The sequence below is a fragment of the Ailuropoda melanoleuca genome, chromosome 12 (genome assembly GCF_002007445.2).
Source record: "Ailuropoda melanoleuca isolate Jingjing chromosome 12, ASM200744v2, whole genome shotgun sequence".
Classification (NCBI taxonomy): Eukaryota; Metazoa; Chordata; class Mammalia; order Carnivora; family Ursidae; genus Ailuropoda; species Ailuropoda melanoleuca.
In genome coordinates, this window is record NC_048229.1 from 62000550 (window position 1) to 62019092 (window position 18543).

The 18543-nt window shown below is 46.1% G+C and overlaps 1 long non-coding RNA gene across 19 annotated transcripts in view; it reads right to left on the minus strand.

Annotated features, from left to right (window-relative positions):
- The window catches only part of LOC105237265, a 493381-nt gene that overhangs the window by 100738 nt on the left and 374100 nt on the right, over window positions 1-18543 (minus strand). For 16 of the 19 annotated variants that reach the window (XR_004618904.1, XR_004618910.1, XR_004618911.1 and 13 more), the window contains one exon: window positions 2690-2794. The exons of the other annotated variants lie outside the window; for them this stretch is intronic. This is a non-coding gene — a long non-coding RNA (uncharacterized LOC105237265). The remainder of the gene's footprint in view (window positions 1-2689; window positions 2795-18543) is intronic. 19 annotated transcript variants of the gene reach the window in all.

The window sequence follows — 18543 nt, forward strand, 5'->3', positions numbered from 1 at the left end:
CTCCTGCCACTATGCCACCAAGTGGAAGTTGAAAGGTTGGCCACAAATAACTATAATAACCCCTGGTGGTTATTTCAGTATTTGTTCCTGAAACACTTTACGGCTCCGTAGACTCTCAGAGCCATGCTATACCTTAGAAGTCCTCTGTTCTGATCCCACGCAAGAGTCCAAAGTTCTTCCAACTAGGATTCTGACCATGTGACTCCATCCTCTGCTTGAACATACTGATGGTGGGGAGCTCACTACCACACATTCTTGCTCTAACCATTTTCAAGTAAGTTACTGAAATGAGTTCACAACTGCTTCCAAGTGGTACCCACCGAGTAGTCATTAGAGAGCCAGACAGAGTCTCAGTCATGTCACTGTGACAGAACATCTTGGAGAGGATCTTGGAGAAGCTGTTTCTCCACCAGGAGTCCCATTCCCTCACGGTTCAACTGGCTTGGACCTAACTGAACATGCAGAATGTTCCTGAGGGTCAATTAGGCAGCACTTGTCAGGTGTTCACCTGCATTAGCTCTTGATGCTCATGCCAGCTGTAGGGCCTGGAGATTACTTAGGCTCATTTTAAAAATAGGCTGAAGCTCAGAAGGGTGACTGGCTCCGCTGCGGAGTGGAGGGGAGTGGAGGGTTTCAAATCCAAGCACACATGCTATAAACTCAAGGTTCTGCGAGTCTCTTCACTTACCGCTCAGGAATATAGGGGACAAGCTGGGGACAAGGAAACCCTCAAGCCTCCCAGTTCTGGACTTGAGGACTCCAAAATGGGCCCCTGGAGACTTCAAATCAATCCGCAATCTCAAACTCTTCGTTTAGAGAAATGAAATGTTTTATCAACTTCTTCAACAGAAATCTGATTTCCGTCCTTGTCACCACTTTATCATTTCCTCCCAGCTGCTATTGAGGTCACAGCTTCGGAGACAGTTAAACATCTGTCACGTGTAGTATTATTGTCCCCATTTTTCACCAAAGAGAAGCGGACTGGCACTTGCTGGAAACGCTGGGATGGAGACACAGCTGTTCGTGCACCTGAGTGTGCACAGGGCCGGCGTCCACACTGCGTGGTGGTGAAGCACGGGGTTGTCAGGCCCACAGGGGAGGGGAGTGGGACAGGCGGGAGCACGGTGGCCAAGGGACAGGTCCTCCTGTGCATCTGCACCCCCTGTGCCCGCCCCTCAGCTGTCTGGCTGCCCTGCCACCCCTCACCTATTTGGAGGCCTCAACACCTCTCACCGGAGTTATTTCAGACCTTCATGCCAGCGTCTGTGGCTCCAGCCAGACCCTCTGCAAATTTTTCCCCATGTTACCAGTCAACCACCAAAGAGATTTTTCTCCATCTGATGTCACACTCTGCTCTCAATCCTTCAGTGCCTTCGCACTGTCCCAAGATCAAGTCCGGATTCGGGGACACGCAGCAACAAGGTGCTGTGCCGGACTTCTGCCTGTACATGAGCCCCGTCCGCAACCACGGCTCCAGTGTTCTCAGGCCCAGCGAGAGGCTTGTGTGCACTTCCCTGCTTGGTCAGGCCCCCTCGGCCTGGAAGCTGCTTTCCAACTCTCCAAGACAGATTCAAGATGGTCCCAGGTGCTCTGACGCTTCTTCCTCAGCAAGGGGGGGGGGGTTCTGTGCTCTCCCGCTGTGTCTGCGGAGCCCTTGTGCCTGCCTTGAGCAATGGGGCTCTGAGAAGGTGACACCCTGCCAGCTTGTGGCCCCCGACTTTACGAGACTGGCGGCTGCCACCTCCGCGCTCTTGGAGCCCTGAGGTGCATATAAGAAGCCCGACTGCCTTGCAAGGGGGGCCCCAAGAGGGACACCTGGAGAGTCCTTGAGACTTTAGAGAGAGGCTGGCCCCCAGCTGGCCCCACCAAGGCACTAGGCATGTGAGGAAAATCCTCTTAGACCCACCAGACCAGACTACCTTCCAGCTGAAGGTTATGAAATGACCCGAGCACCACACAGAGAAGAATCCCGCAAATACCTCAGCACCTCAGGGAGAAAAATCCCCAAAACTTCTCCAAACTTCAGACTCCCAGAACAGGGAGACAGAGTGACATGATGGCTGCGTCAAGCCACTAGGTTTTGGGGCAGACAGTTATGCAGTTTAACAGATAACCCAGATATTTTCTCTCCCTTCCGTTGACTAACCTGCATCATGCATCCTCCAGCTCAGGGGCCCCTTGCTCTGGAAAGCCATTTCCGATGAGACGTCCATTTTAGGTGCCTCCACTCTGTTTCCGTAGGAACCCCCCCCCATCACAGTGTGCCTAGCTGCTGGCTCCCCCCCCCACCCCTACTACTGTACTAGGCTCCAGGAGGCTAGGATCCGTGCTTGGCTACCTCAGCACTGTCTCTCCAGCAGGGAGCTCAGGAGTTGAGTGAATGAGTGAGTGAGTGAACAAATAAAGTCACCTGGGACAACTAAGAAGTGCCAATTAGCTGTGAGAGGTAAGCTAAGGACAGAACCGAATTTTTAAAGTAGTCCCAGCAAGCAGGGTTAAATGACTCTCTCAAGACTGTGAAGGAAGTGGTGCATAAATTATGGCTAGCGCGAGGTGGTTGGGTAAATATTCCAACAAAAATATAATGAGCTGCTACGTGGCCATCAAACATCTCCATGTGAGAAAAGCCATTGCTAACCTTATGTGAGAAGACAGTTGATAAGTCCCCGCCCCAGACCCTTGCACTCACCTGAATACCAGATCCAGCTTATTTGTTCATTCGTTCTTTCATGTGCTCATTTGTGCAAGAGGCATTTGTCAAGCATCTGCTGTGTACGGGATGCTTTGCCAGTCCCTGGAGATTTAGAAGCAGAAAGCACAAGGTCAGCGGGCCAGGAGAGCCGACCAGGAGCGGCCCGCTGAGACCGTGGCTCAGGGAAGGCCGTCCCCTTGCAGGCACCTGGAGATGCGCTCTGGGTGGGAGACGAAAGGGAGGCATGCGCTCCAGGGGGAGAATCCCTTACTTCCCTTGCTCCTGACTCACCGAGGATTATGTATTGCTCATGGCTGTAATTATGAAGTTAAAACCAGCTGGGGAGTGGGGATAAAAAGGGAGGTATCCTCCATGGTGGGGCAGGAGCAGATGCTTCTTAGGAGGAAGAGAAAGCCACTGGGCAAAGCCCAGGGCCTGCAGTGAGGGAGGAAAGCTGAAACCTGTTAACGAGGGAAAAATGAAAAGCTTGAGGCAAAACCCACAGTTAAGGCTTAATTAAGAAAGCAGGCATTTTGGGTTCACACAAATAAGCAAACAGAACCCCTAGCCTCTCCTGATCATCACCAAGTAATTGCTTTAAAGCTGTGCTTTGCTCTGCTTGGGCGAGCCTTGAATACATGCTGGCGAAAGGAAGGAAGGTAGTGCGAGAGGGGAGTGGGCTGCTCCCCGATGGCCCAGGTCCTAGCTCTGCCCCAGCTGTCTGGTCCCCGGTCCCCAGGCCGGTGCTAGGAAGGCATGAATAATGGGAGCCTGAGTCTCCTCTCATCCTAGAAGTACGTGATGCTATTTGATGTAGTGGCACACACCGTCGCTTTGCTTTTTGGTTTGTTTTTAAAGATTTGAGAGAGAGAGCGCGCGCACCTGCGTGCACAGGGGAGTGGGAGAGAGCATCTCAAGCAGACGCCCCGCCCCCTGCCCCCCCCAAGCACGGAGCCTGACCCGGGTCTCATGTCAAGACCCTGAGATCAGGACCTGAGCTGAAACCCAGAATGGGACACCAAACCCACTGTGCCACCCAGGCCCCCCACAAAGTCTTTGAGTAAATCCATCAGGGTTCAGAGGTAACTCACTACCCATGTGATGTTGGACACCACAAGTTGGCACTTTGAACGTGGTTTCTTTTCACCTTAAAATTGGAGTTTTTCATGCCTACCCCCTACTTCTGTAAAAACGACAGAAACAGGGTCCAAAGCATCAGTACACAGGGAAACGTTTCTCCGCAGGACAGCTGATGTCCACCGCGGGCTACCGCCTAAAACAACCAGCACCACCGACGCCAGAAGGCAGGCGGGTGCCTCAGGGGGAGGGCGTGGGCGGAATCAGCAGGTGTGGGACTTGCTGTCCTGCTGTGCGGCTCGCTATTCGTCTGCCTCTTAACACCTGTCTTAGCAACAGTTCCTTCTCTCTCTCCAGGCCGTGCTGCGGCAGATCCTTGCTGTTGAATGCCGCCCCAGAACCTCAGCTTCCGGCTGATCTCCTGCTACCATCAGAGCCTTCGGGATGCATTGCAATCACCTGCCTCTTTGTCTCCCACTTGCCCTCTCCTCCCAGGACAGGAAGCCCCATGAAGGCAGGGACCAAACGTGTTTCAACAGACACGGTCAATTTGTCACAACTCTGTGACTATTATTTAAATCTATTTTTGAGTTACTCCAACCTGACTCCGCCACGGTCTAACTGCGTGATTTTACGTCAAGCAAACCACATTATCCTTCTAGGCTCACCTGTGAAATGGGCTTACTTGTACCCACTGTAGTTAATCAGCATTAGACGCTGTCAGTGGTAGGATGCCTGTTGTCTTATAGATCACAAAGAAAGGATACTTCCAAATAACTCAGACCTGATGTTTTTAATCTCTTGAAATTTTTATTTTATAGTTAGTTTACAGGTTCTTCGAGATTGAATTGCCATAGATTTTATCACTTGGGTCTACAGAAAAAGGAAAAATTGTGAGTGAATTAAATGGGTGAAAGTGTTCCTAAACCTTGTTCACATGCAGAGTCACTTTGCATTTCAAAATCATCAGATAGGTACTTTTCCAAACAGAATTGCCCTCCGTGTCATCAAGATTATTGGTGATGCAGCATTTCTTCAAAGAATCCTTAAAAGAAACAAGAAACACATTTGCTGAATGTTCAATCTAGCTTTGCAGTGATGGGCGCTGGCCTCCTATTGATGTCTGCTTTCAGAGTACTGCTAACTACCTCTGATTTGGCAAACCTGCCACCCCTTTTCCACAAACATGTGATTCCTGGGGACTAAAAAAAATGCTCCCCGCTTCTAGGATTTTCTTCCAAGCTGCTGACACCCCTTCTGGGAGTTCGGTTGCTGGTCCGTGCCAAGACAGCACTGAGTGTGTCATGAGGCGACCTGAGCAACAGCAGGGATAAGGTGACATCCATTAGAAGGCGCAGCCCAACTCTGAGGTATTAATGAATGAGAACCATGTGCGTCTTGAGTCTGATGAATTCTAGCACTTCGTGGGGTTGACCTCACAATGAAAGCATGACCTTTCTGAAAAGCCTCCAGATAGAGCCTTGCACGTGATGGGAACAAATACCACGTTTCTTTCTTCACTTTTTCCAGACCAGAGATGTTCCCCGTGACTCTAAGTCTCCTAACAGTGATGAGGGGTTGATGGATGGGGAAGGAGTTTTAATACACAGAATGAACATCTGATGGGGAATGGGAAAAAAAAAAAATGAGAGGCAATATGGGCCACTGTGTTTCTAAGCCTACATCTATAGTGACCATATAATTTATCATCGAAACCAGGGCACTGCTGAGAGTGAAAGAGGTCATTCTCGGTCATTTCACCAAGACCAGAAGCATAAACGGGGACTGACCCAGAAGAGCCGGGACGTATAACAACCTACTATATCCCATCTTCCGTCCAGAAAGTAAGGGTAAAATCAGATGCAGATTTCTCCGTGCTTGGGCTTTGGAGTGCCTTGGTCCAAAACCAGGAAGGCCGTGAGGTAACTGATGGGCATGCAAGGACTTTTGGCTTCCATCCCAAGAAGGCTTAACAATAAATTCTAAAACTGGTTAAAAATCCAGGGCTGCCGTGTTGTGGGAGATGCTCCCCTTCCCCAGCTGTTATTTATGGTGCAGAAAAAAGGCACCGCATTGATGATGGATCTGCTTTTATCGGATAAAAATGGGAGGAACAGTGAAAGATCATGGTGAGATATTGCGCAGAATTTCAGCAGGACACTTTAAAAACGTGTATTAGAGAAAATGAATTTTTCACTGGCTAAAACGTATCCATTTACAGTCGGAGCATCCATATATTTATGAGTGTTTTTAGCCCTTAAAATAGTAACCCAGGACAGAATAACAAAGAGTCTCTTAATAGCCCTAATTTATCAAGCTCAGCAGTTTAAGAAAAATAAATAAAAAGAAATAGAAATGAGAGAGAGAGAATCTGAAATAGCAGAAATGGGAGTGCTCAAAAGGTGACGCCGTGTCTGTCTTCTTAAGAGAAAGCATCTTAGAGTTTAGCCCAGAGAAAGCCAAGAGTCGGGCTTTAGAAGTACCCAAGGCTGGGTCCTGAAGAGGTCAGGGGAGCTGGGGATGAGGAAAGTCATTTTTGGCCATGTCACCCCCCCCCTTTTATGAATGAGCACCTTTGCCTTCACTTCTCTAAATGTATTTTTTTGAGGACTCTGACCTCAGTCTCTTATTAGTTTTCTCCATTCTCCTCCTCTTTCCTTGTCTGATGTTTTCTGTGGACTGCGAACGGTTTATATCTGCAACATAGCTTTGATCGTCACCCCCTCTGGGATGCCAAGATGCCACACAGCAGGAAGAACACAGAAGTTGGAGACAGGCAGACTTCGGTTCAAATCTCATTTCTCAGAAATGAGAAATCATCTTGCTGTGTGACCTGTGGCAAGTTATTCTACCTCTCTGAGTCCTGATTTACCTCTCTGTGAGATGGGATTGTCACAAAGCCACCAATCCCTTTTCTCCTTCATCATTAAAAGTTTCTTCTTAACCCTGGGCTGAAGTCTGTTCCCCTGTAGTTGCCCTCATCAATTAAAAGCATGGCTCACAGTGTTCAAATCATGGTGATTTCAACCCAGGGAAAAATATTTGCAACATAAATGTTAGTTTCCTTAAGATATAAAGATTTCTAGGAAGTTAAAACAATGCCTATGAATTTTTAAAAGGTCAAAAAGAATTATAATACCAAGTGTTGGAAAACAGTTGCTCATGGAGCTGTGGAACTGGTAAAATTTTCTAGATGGCAGTTTGAAATATCTAGCAAAAGTACTAAATATCGGGAAACCCTTTGACTCTAAAATTTCAAGAAATTTATCTCAAGGACAATATTTTTTTACAATGTACAGAGATTTATGTGTAATGATGTTTAGCACATTATTTAAATTACAGAAAATGTGAAAACATTCTACATTTCCAACAACAGAAGATGGGTTATATAAACTAAAATGCAATTCTTTGCAGACATTTAAAATTATGCTTTCGAGAAAATTTAATAAGAGGAAATGTGCATAAAACAATTACTAGAAGCAAATACACAGTGGTTATCTCTGGAGGGTGGGATGATGGGTGATTGTTCTCTTTGAGTATTTCTGTATTTTGAAATTTTCATGTTGAAGGAAGGAAGGAGGGAAGAACAGAGTGGGAAGGAGGGAAGGAAGAGCAGATCAGCAAGAGAAAGCTTTGTTTCTACCATGTTCTCTCCTGGATGTCAATCCAAATGTTAGAAATAGTCAGAAGAGAGGAGGTGGTGTTGGATCACTGGCTTGTCACTGACATCCAGTGTGAGTTTTTGCTCTCCCCTTAACCTCTCTGCACCACAGTTTTCTTCCTTGTGAGATGAGGAAAAATTGCCAGCCCAGCTTATGCATTGGGTTGCTGTGATGATCAAAAAGGATGCCACGCGTGAAAGGGCTCATAAAACGGCAAAGTGCTCTACAAGTCCTGGATAGTGTAATTATTGCCTTCGTTAGTGCGATCATTCTCTCCTGCTCCATTATCCTTCGCTGGAGAGCTGCTTGTCGGGCTGTAAAGTGCACTCAGGATTTCCACATCGCACAAAGGGAAGTGCATGCGTCCGCTCAGACCGCGTTCTACAGATCTGGCATCGAGAGATAACCAACCAGACACCAAAGGCCTCTGTGGCTGCACAGTGGGAGTCTATGTGGTTCTAAGGGAACTGGCTTGGCACTGGCCGACCTAGACTGGAGTCCAACTTGTCCACTGTAAGCTGTATGAACTGAGACAGCTCACTGCCTGAGTCCCATCCATGCACCTGTGAAATGGGAGCTAGTAATACCAGCCCTGCTTCTATCACCGGATCCTTTGGGAGAATGCCTCCCAAGCAGGTGTGTGATTCTTGATGACCATGGAAGTGGATGGAACATCGAAGTGCTCTGTCATCTGAGCCATCATATATAAGTTTCACACCCCATGTGAAACATAGGCTCTGTGAGCAAAGTTTTCAGAAGCACTGGATTTTAAACGGTAATAATGATAATGAAACAGGTTTCTGTAAGACTTCTTGAAGGTTTTCATATGCTCTTGTCTATGTGAATCTCCGAGAGCAGGTTAAATTTCCTAAAGACCTTTGAGCAGGGAATCCTGATTTTATGCAGCATCTGACTTGTGCTCCTTGGCACAAACCTGGCAAAGTTTGACCTGAGACAAAATTAACAAAAAAGCCCCAGCTGGGTTCTGACCTTGTGTCTCAGCTGCTTTTCACTCCTGAGTCCAAGGACGTAGCATCTCAACCCCTTGAAAGGAAATCTCTCTCTTACCCATTTAGTCATGTTAATGCCAACACATCCTACTCGCTCACCTATCACCTTCCTATTAATTATTTTTCTGAATTAATCAGTCCATCGATGCCTCCATTCTTTCCACCGCCCATCAGTCCATGCCCATCTGTATATTCATTCCCATTTAACAGACTGAAAATCAGAAACTCGGAAAGAGGAAGTAATTTGCCTCAGGTTACGTAGAGCTTAGAGTCAATCTAAATACATGTGCCTCAACTAGACAGTATGGCAGGCCCCCATCTCCCCACAAATCCCACAGGCCCCACAGCCCAGATAGTCAGAAAGCCACATCAAGACTGATATCCAAGAGCACCAGTGAGTCCTGGAGTAGGAGAGAGGAATCTAGCAAGGGGAAGAGGGTTGGAGTGCCCTACTGTAGGTCCTGTAGGTGTTCATCCTTCTGGTGTGCTGGGATAATAATTACACCATGGACTTCAGGGTCAATGAGATTTCAGGTAGAATACATGGTCCAAATTTACCAGCCACACACCCTCACTGAGCCTCAGCTTTCTTCACAATACCTTGTTGGAAGGCTACAAGAATTCAATGAGCTAATGTGTATAAAGGTCTTAACAAAGCTCTTGGCCAAGTGCACAGTAAATGGTACCTTGCCCCATCGTATCCGCAGTTGATATGGTCTGATACCAGTTCCCACTCATGGAGTCGCCATTTACTGGATGCCCACCATATGTCAAGGGTGTCTGATGGACAAAACCCAGATTCCTCTCTGATGGAGACCAGAGCCTATTTGACCTCCTTCACATCTCCGGTTTTCTGGGCAGGGAGGGTCTGGGACATCAAGAGACTTCTTTACAACCTCTGCAAAATCGGCTGAAATTTCCAAGGGTTTGTGTTTGATGAAAAGATCGTCTGAGAGTGAGTTTGTAAACTGAGAAAAGAACTACCAAGCTCTACGAAATCATACTATTATTACCAATAACAACCACAACGGCAGCAGCCACCTGACCAAACCCACATTATGTACTGCTTAACTTTCTCTTTCCTCAAATCCAGTTTTTATTTGTTCACCAAAACCCAATAAGCAGGCTCTCTGAGGCAGCCCTGAAAGACCCTGCATACGTTGTCCTTTTCTCTCTTTGTTCGTTAAAAGAAAAGGAAGAGCGTGTTGAGGATTGTCCCGTGCTGCAAAGGGCACTGGATACGAGGATTGTTTTCAGTGAGGACATGGGGAGCAGAAAAGCTTGACTAATTATGTTGCTAATTACTTGACGCATCTTCCATTTGACAATATAATTATACCAGAGTAAGGTGAGATGTCTCAATTACTGACTAAAGAGAAAGAAAAAGCCCCCTCCTCACTACTCTTCCCCTTCCTGTTATTCAGGCTGGATTTTAAAAACTTTCTCTCAACTCGGAGGTTATTTACCAAAAAAATGAAGCCCCACCCCCTTCTCTTAAGCCACGACTGGCCACATAAGGTCTGATTAGTTTTCCCCCCAACAGTAGGATTTCCGTAAATCAATGAGGTTTCCTCAAAGGAAGTAGACCTTGAGTGACCATTCACCCACTCAACTGTTCTACGTTAAGGTTCAATTCTCAGCAGGGTGTGACTTCCCACAGGATCTTAAAGAATGTTCTAGAAGGATCAGAAATGTGAAGAAAAACCGTTCTTTCTTGTGGTCGGGGTCTGAACACACCAGATTTTCAATGGATAGCAGTTCTGAGATGACTCAGGTTAATCAGGTTGGTAGATGCAAGGTGGGTGCAGGGGTAGAGAGAGGGGCATAAGTCAGTAGAGATCCAGAGGATGAGCAAAAGGTTAATTCTTGCACCAAGCAACTTGTCATGTTGATGGTGAAGCAGCCCTGACTCCTTCCCTCAGCCTCTTGAAATCATAGTTTCCCAAATGGTAAAATAACCATTTGGCTGAACAACATGCTATTCAATGTGTGGTCCGTGGACCACCCGCATCCCAGCATCTCCTGGAGGCTCGTGAGACCTGCAGAAATCTCAGGCCTCTCCAGGTCATTCATGCACACATTAAAGTTTGAATCCCTGGAATAGCATATACTCCTGACATACTTCCTTTGACTCTTTCTCAAAAGATGATCTCAAATGAACACATATCCTTAGGTTTTCACTTCCATGTATAGCTGACCTTTGAACAACACTGAGCTAGGGGCACGGACCCCTCCTGCAGTCAAAAATCAGTGTATAATTTTTGACTCTCCAAAACTTAACTACTAGTAGCCTACTGTTGACCAGAAGCATTCCCGATAACATAAAAGTTCACTGACACATATTTTGTCTATGTCTTATATACTGTATTCTTACAACGAAGTAAGCCAGAGAAAAGAAAACGTTAAGAAAATCGTGAGGAAGAGAAAATACATTTGCAATACTATGCTGTATTTATGGGGAAAAAATGCTCATATAAGTGGACCTGAGTAGTTCAAACCCATGCTGCTCAAGGGCCAACTGTATCTCTACAAAGACCCTGACAGACCAAATCATTGGCAAGTATGTGGTCTCTGATAAGGCCCAGCAGGAAAGAGTTCTGTGATCAATTAGTAATGTCTGCCATAGGCACAGGCTGGAGATGGCAGGTGTACTCAATTATATCTTAATGAGTTTATATCTTAAAAGAGGACTTCAGGTTTGGGTGTTTATGGGTAAAGACCGGGGGAATTAACCGACCTAGATTCCTGGACTCTACTCTGGATTTCAGACCTCAGATGGAGATGTTGAACTCAGACCAAAAAGGACCTTATTACTCTGATGTTCTTTAATCACAATGATCTATGATCATATGTATTTGGTCCTCTCACACATGCTCATGTTCTCATGGAAACAGATTTTGTTCCTATGTCACACAATCTTAGCTTCCCTTAAAACCAGAGCCCTTCTTCTAAAGAATCATCTGGTGGTGCCTGCGGGGGCGGGGAGGGAGAGAGCGGAGGTTGAGGGATATGGGGAGGAGACACTGCCAAGCATGCTTGCCTGAAGCAGAGCCCGGGCCCCCACCTCTGCTAGGCATCTGTTTCCAATGAAGCTAAGGAAATGCCTGACCCCACTCCTGCATTCTCTCACTGCTGCCTTGGTCGCGCCTCCACACCAGCCTCTCCCCTCTGTGGGCTCTGAGCCAGGCCCCAAATCCCCGTGTGCTCTCAAGGGCCGGGAAGCAGAGCAAGGCTTGGCTCCCTGGCTCCCCTGGCAGTGGCTAGCTCCCAGCTTTGATTCTCAGGGGCCGCTCTAAAGATGCCTATGAGGAAAACCCACCCTTGCAGGGTATCTGAAGTCCCCTGGAGGTGAGCCAGACCTTTCCACGCGGCTGTGTGCTAGGGCAAGAGTTTTAAATTGTGGCGTTTCTAGAGAAACCTGCCCATGTGTATCTGGAAATTACATCCTACTTTCCAATACTGCAAAACAGAAGGTGTAAGGGCACCTAGGAAGTCATAAGGGAAATGCAGTGGTTTTCAAATGGGGGAGGGGGGCAATCTTGCCCCTCTGGGGGCATTCTGGGTTGTTGTAAGTGGAGGGGGCAGTGTTACTGGCCAGGGATACTGCTAACATCCTACAATGCACAGGCAGCCCCTCCCCACCCCAACGACGAAGAATTATCCAGCCCAAAATGTCAACGTGTGGAGAAACCTACCAAGCCTATCCCTCCAGTTCATAGATGAGAAAACTGCAGGCCACAGAGGAAGGCAGACTTGCTCCATGTGGCACAGTGAGCTGGTAGTGAGGCAAAAACAGGTGCTCTGGTCCCATGACCCGGCCAGCTGCATACTCGGGGAAAGTGGAAAGGGAAGAAGAAAACCAGCCGCGAGGATCGGCCCCACCCGGACTTGCGGAGGATGTGAAGAGAAAGAATGGTTACAGGAATGATGAGCTTTAACAGACCGGTTGTCACCACACCCAACAGAAAAACTTGTCTCAGTGGCTCTCCTGTGCTCAGTCGGATGAGCCACTCCTTCCTCCATACTGGTCATTAAAAAAGGGGAATGGGTAGAAGGAATAAGCATGGTGGAAGGGAGCCAAGGAGACTACATCAACTATGCATACTATGAGCCACAAAGAACCCCAGACAACAGGTAATTTGTTGTTTTAGTTATCCGCAGAGGAATTCTCCAATTTTTCCCTCCAGAACGTGGCTCCTGGGACACTGTTTTGAGATGCATGCAGCATATCCCTGGCTAGGCTCAGGGAGTAAGTACCTCCAGTCTGGGCCTCCAGTGGACAACTCCCGCCATGAATCAGGGAGGTGGAAAGACACCCCATACCCATGACCCTGACTTAGTATTGAAGTCTGAAGGCTGTGTCCGAGCGGCTTCTTGGTCGTCTTGCTTCAGAGTTATTCTAATTACCCCCCTGTTGTGACAGCAGTGCCTTGAGAAGGACTTGAAGCAGATGGAAGCACTGACATGAGCCCCCGTCCCACGAACTCCATCTGGTTAAGACTCTCCATAGTCTGTCTGTCCAACCCAACCAACTGTCCCATGTCATCCAAGGAGATCTTTTTATTACAACTACTCTCAGCCTTACATACACAGATGTGCTGGAAATGTCCATTTTCAAATGGCCCAAAGTGATGCCAAAGTTGGAATTCATTCTGGAAGGACTTACTGAAACCTAGAGCCTCAAAATCTCTCCAAGAGCTCTGCCAACTAGCCCACACCAATTGTCATTGCTGCATCATATCCTGAAGCCAGTCCCATTGTTTTTAAAATAGCTTCTGATTTTAAAAGCAATCCATGTACATTGCAGCACACAGGCAAAAATAAAATAAGTGTCGTCTGACATAGCTCTACCCAGAAAGGACCAGTGTGATTTGCATACCAGTATATGCATACCTTCTACATTTTTTTCATTCTGTGTGCCTCTATCTAGCACTGCAGAGCATACACAAACACACAAGTATCTGAATTTAGTCTCACTGCCTCACTGAATTTCATTATCTCCTATTTTATCAAATTATATATCATAAGTTTCTTTCCTGGCCATGAAGTCCTTTCATATACCACTTATGATATACCACCAATGCATGGCATTCTATCATATCACTTACTATAATTGAATTCACGCTTTATAATTAGGTGATATTTTTCTCCTGTTGCTACTGCAAATAACACTGCAATGAACATACGATTCACATTTTGAGTGCATCTATAGCTTCCTAGTGTTGGGACAAGGTCCATTTTTAAGACTTTTGAGACCTATCTTCAAATCGACAGGTCAAATTTTCAAAAATAGCAGGAAATTCTGTTTCAAACAAAACTCCCACAGTGGAAAAATGAGTGGAATAACTCTTTTTGCCAAGATTTGGGAAGTTAAGATCTAATATCTAGTCTGAAAGCCTAAGATCTCACTCCGTGGTTCTATACCTGCAATTCAATAATTGGCCACTAATGGCTACTCTTTGGCTTCGGATGATGAGTAAGACTTGCAAGAGTCACAGAGGTATCCAATACCGTAAATTCACCAATATGATAGCGTATATTATTCACAGCTCTGTTTCTCCCATCAGATTTGAGATCCTCAATGGAAAGGGCCACATAACTCAAATCTCAGAAGACCCAAACATAAGCAACGTGTCTGCCACAGAGTACACATTGATTTTATGGACTGGTAAGTTTCCATAAACATCTAAACAAACGCGTCCATAAAATTTACATATCAAGGGTGCCACTAAGGTCCCAGTGAGATTTTGCTTGATTAAAAAGGAGACACCATCTCCACTGTGGACCTTAGTGTCAGCCTGGGAAGAAGTGCACTTTTCCATTCTCCCAAACCAAGAAATACATTTAAATGAAGATATTTCTAAAAAATTATGATAATTTAAAATTTAGAAAAAAATAAGAAAATAAAAAGAAGGTAGCTCGTGGTATCTTAGGGTAACCAGCCAAAGGATGACATTTCTTTCCTGGTTTCTTGTACATATTTCTGGGAAGAGATTAGGTTGCAAATGGAAATAAGAGTGTGTATCATTCCAGGTCCTGCAAAACAGACAGTGAGAGGCAAGTTGGTTCATTTCAAAAACAGAGGGTCTGACTTTGAACTACTTGGTGGTGAATGAACCAACCTTCCCTGCAATGTCTGGCTAAGGCTTCTGTCTACACTGAGTGCCAAGGACATTTAAATGTGTGATATTTGATTTGCTGGGTGCAAAGCTCAGATGGGGCCTGGAAAATCCATCTGTACTCTCATAGCTTTTCAAAGGGAAACAAGGGTATTAGCATTTATGCAGGCTTTAATATCATGGATCAATCACTGAGAGTGTGAGAACTCATCAAGTCCATGGGATGGGTCCCATGATTAGCTCCCAGAACAGTAGACAGTTTGGTGAATTTGGGCCATGCCTGGAAGGTACATGAGGATCAGATTCTTTAAGATGGAGAAAGTAAGTCCCACAGAAGGAAAGTGACCCACCCAAGATCACACAGATAGTCAGACACCTAGCCAAAGTAAATAAATGAAGAAAAATGCTTGGTCTATTCACTTGCAGGTCAATGCTCTGTCTCTCTTCTCAATTCCATTTTCATCTTTTGTCTCTTTGTCTATCTCCTTCCATGGAAACATGAAAACTGGTGACAAAGTAAAGCATTTGTGCCTAAGCATCATTCTCTACAGGCTAAGTAGTGACCAATGGTATGTGAGATCTGGGGGACAGAATTCCAAATGGTGGAATATCCTAATGGCAAAGGATACTCTTTAGGTCAAGAAGACAAGGCATTACAAGTCTAGGTAGGATTTTAATTAAGGAGATCTCCAAACGTTCTCCTCTCTGCCAGCTACTCTTATTTAGGCCTTCCTCTATTCTGTATGTATGACTTCAATAGACTGCTATCTCAGGATCCAAAGAGAAAAACAGAAACCTCCCTAAGTATTTAAACAGAAGGAACCCAAGGCAGGAATTTGGCTATACCAGTATTGGTAGAGCTGAGAGCCCAAACAGGCAGAGATTCATAGCAGCAAGAAGCTGTGGCCTTGCTTCGGTTTCAGGGGCAACGGGATGAGGTGACCCCACTGGAGTCCATGGCAGGTGTATATAGAAAAAAGAGAGGGAAACAGGGAGAGAGGGAATGGAGAAGGAGGAGGGGAAGGAAGAAAGAAACATAATATTCCACTTCCCTCTGAAGCAAGGGAGCAGAGATAAGAAGACAGAGAAGGGATGGCTTTGAGTGCCAACAGATCCAAACCTGATTCTACTCCTCGATGATCTCACCGCCTCTCCTCTCTCCCTGGCAGAATCCTCCCCCACAACGCTGCCTGAGTGATGGAACACCAAAGCCTGATATTGTCAACCCCTGCTTTGAATTCTTCCTGGGCTTCTACTGTGTTTTGGGAACATGACCCTCACCTCCAGCGTGGCATACAAGGCTCATCCCCACCTGGATGCATTTATGGCAGCCCAAAGCTCACTGAAGTTTTCACTACAGAAAGGCAAATACGCGGGGCTGCAGGAAGGAGCTGGCAGGCTGTGAGCCACATCAGCCTGGAAGTGATGATGGAGTATGTGAATGGAGGCCATTCCAGCTGGAAGATAATGATCAAGGGCAGAGAGGGAGAGAGCACAAGGTGGGGGCTCAGACAAGGCTGGAGCTAGACTTCAAACCATAGTGCCCCTGGTTGAAGCACCCTTCAGTGACAAAATGGACAAGTAAGAGAACAATTCTTTCTTCACATTTCCCATGTGAATAAATTGAGCACCTCTTACAGTCCAGGCAAGTGATAGATACAGTGTGAGGACAAAGAGAAAAGTACAACTTAGGCCAAAGAACTAGGCCTGGAGTGACATACTCAGGAGCCTGGACTTCATTCAGAGGGCAGGTGACATAGCCTCCGTGTGGAAGGGAAAGCCCGCCCTCGCCCCGCCTTGAAGCATGGCCTGGATGGACAAGGAGCCTCCAGTGGTGCCAGCTGCTGCCCCCCGCCCAGCCAGATGGAGCGGGGCCTCCACCAGCCCCAGTGCAGACCCCAGACCCCTGTACTGAGAGCTGTACCTCATGCCCTCCTGAGGCTGAGAAGTCAATAAACTCATTTTCTCCCAGAAAGAGCATGTCTTCGGGAAGGCCCTGGGGAATTTGTCTGCAAAGTTTAATTTCTGCTGAAGAATCCTGAGTAGGCAAAGAACATGGAAGGAGGGGGAGCGCAAAGAGGAGCCGAAGAAGCAGACATCTGTTTGCTGAGAACTTCACTTGTACCAAACCTTTCTAGATGCATAATCTCCTTCGATGCTTGTGACAGCCTTGTAAGGTGGACAGATAATGGGGGCATGGGTAGGACTTGGAAGAGATCGCGGAGGTCCTCTGATCTCCAGTATTTGATTCATTCAACAAACAATCATCAGGTGACTCTGGGTGCTAGGCAGCGACCCAGGTGCTAGGGACCCAGCAGTGGACATGACATCATCCTTTTCCTCAAAGATCTTTCTGTCTTGTGTTGGAAACAGGCATATTGACAGGCCTTTAGAGCCCTTTTTCTAGTCCATTAACCTCCATTCACATTTCTGCTTGATCACCTCTAGGAATCAAGAGCTTTTACCTTTCAAGAAACTTATCAAGCATTCTTAAGCATATGATAATTTTTTTTTCCATTTTCATTATGTCTTAAAAATCTGGATGCACTTACAACTGATCCTGGAATTAATGTAGTTGATTTTTCCTTAAAAAAAAAAAAAGAATACAACGTTATGCAATCAATGCTATGGATCGATAGAGTATTCAATCTGGGTAAGCACGGAAAATGTTTATAATTGAGATATGAATACCTCCCATTTGGGAGGCACTGTGCGGAGTGTTTGGGGTGGGGGGAAGTTATGGGGGATAAAATTTACCATCCCTCTCTCTAATGATGCATTGATGCAGGACTGTTTCATAAACATGATCTTAATCACAGTCCCATGTGAGTTAATTAAGGTCACCATGAAAAACAAGGAGAAAAGGAAACGTGCTCCTTAATGCTATTTAATATGAAAAGGCAGCTCTTGGAGGAGGAAGGGTATAGATCAGTCCGGACTCAAGTCTCTGACCGAAGACTGAGTCAGGACGGGACTGTGGCTGCACATGAGGAATTGTGTCTACTGCGTCCTCAACAAGGGAACAACAAGGTCCATCACAAAATAGGGTTAAGCCACAATCACACCTGAAAACATTTCAACTTCTCCCTTTGTTGAACCAAAATTCAATTCCATGTAACTTAGACAAATTGCCCAAACTTCCTAGAGTCTGAAGACTGAGAACAATATATAGGTTTAAAAAGGACGCAGAATGCATTCCAATTTCCCTCTGAAGTGGTTCTAAACTAAGTGCAGTGGAAGGAAATTTAGATGAGACATCTTGGGTGCATTTGCAAAAGGTTACCCACAAGGCTGGATGCATGATTGGAAATGAGGTGGCTTTGGAAGTGTACCAGGTGGGTCCATCAGAAAGTAGAAGCCCCCAGGCCAGGGGCACAGGGGGGACCTGAGTTGAGCATGCTCGTGACAGACCTCCTTCTCTCCTCTTCTAAATGGGACAAGAGAGAATGCAATTAAAAAAAAAAAAATCTCAGCTCTGGGGATCTCCAGGGGACATTTGTTTTGATGAGATTTCAGGCCTGATTTTCAAGAATAAGGAGGTGCCAACTATTTGTAAAAGCTCCTAAAACAGCATGATCTCTGGCCCTTAGGAGATTTATCTTTTATTTACACAGAGTATTTTTAAAAGCCTGTTACTACAACAAAGAAGTAACTGAGAGGCTTCACGTAAAAGGCGAGACAATGTTTCCAGAGGCTGCATCTGAAGCAACTATGTGCATAATATTATAAAACAAACAAGTGGAAGGACAGGTAGAAGGTTTCAGTCATTTACTTAAATACACATTTAATTTGGCACCGTCAGGCCACAGGGAAGATGAAGCTGAACTTAAGATACTGTCACCGAGGAGCGAGGGGTCTGGAGAAGGAAACTGACTTGTAAAAATATGTATTTCAGCTTTGAGAGACACAGATTGGATAAAGGAACCATGACACAGAGGAAAGAGGAGTAGCTATTTCCCTGATGGAATCAATTACGGCTTTCC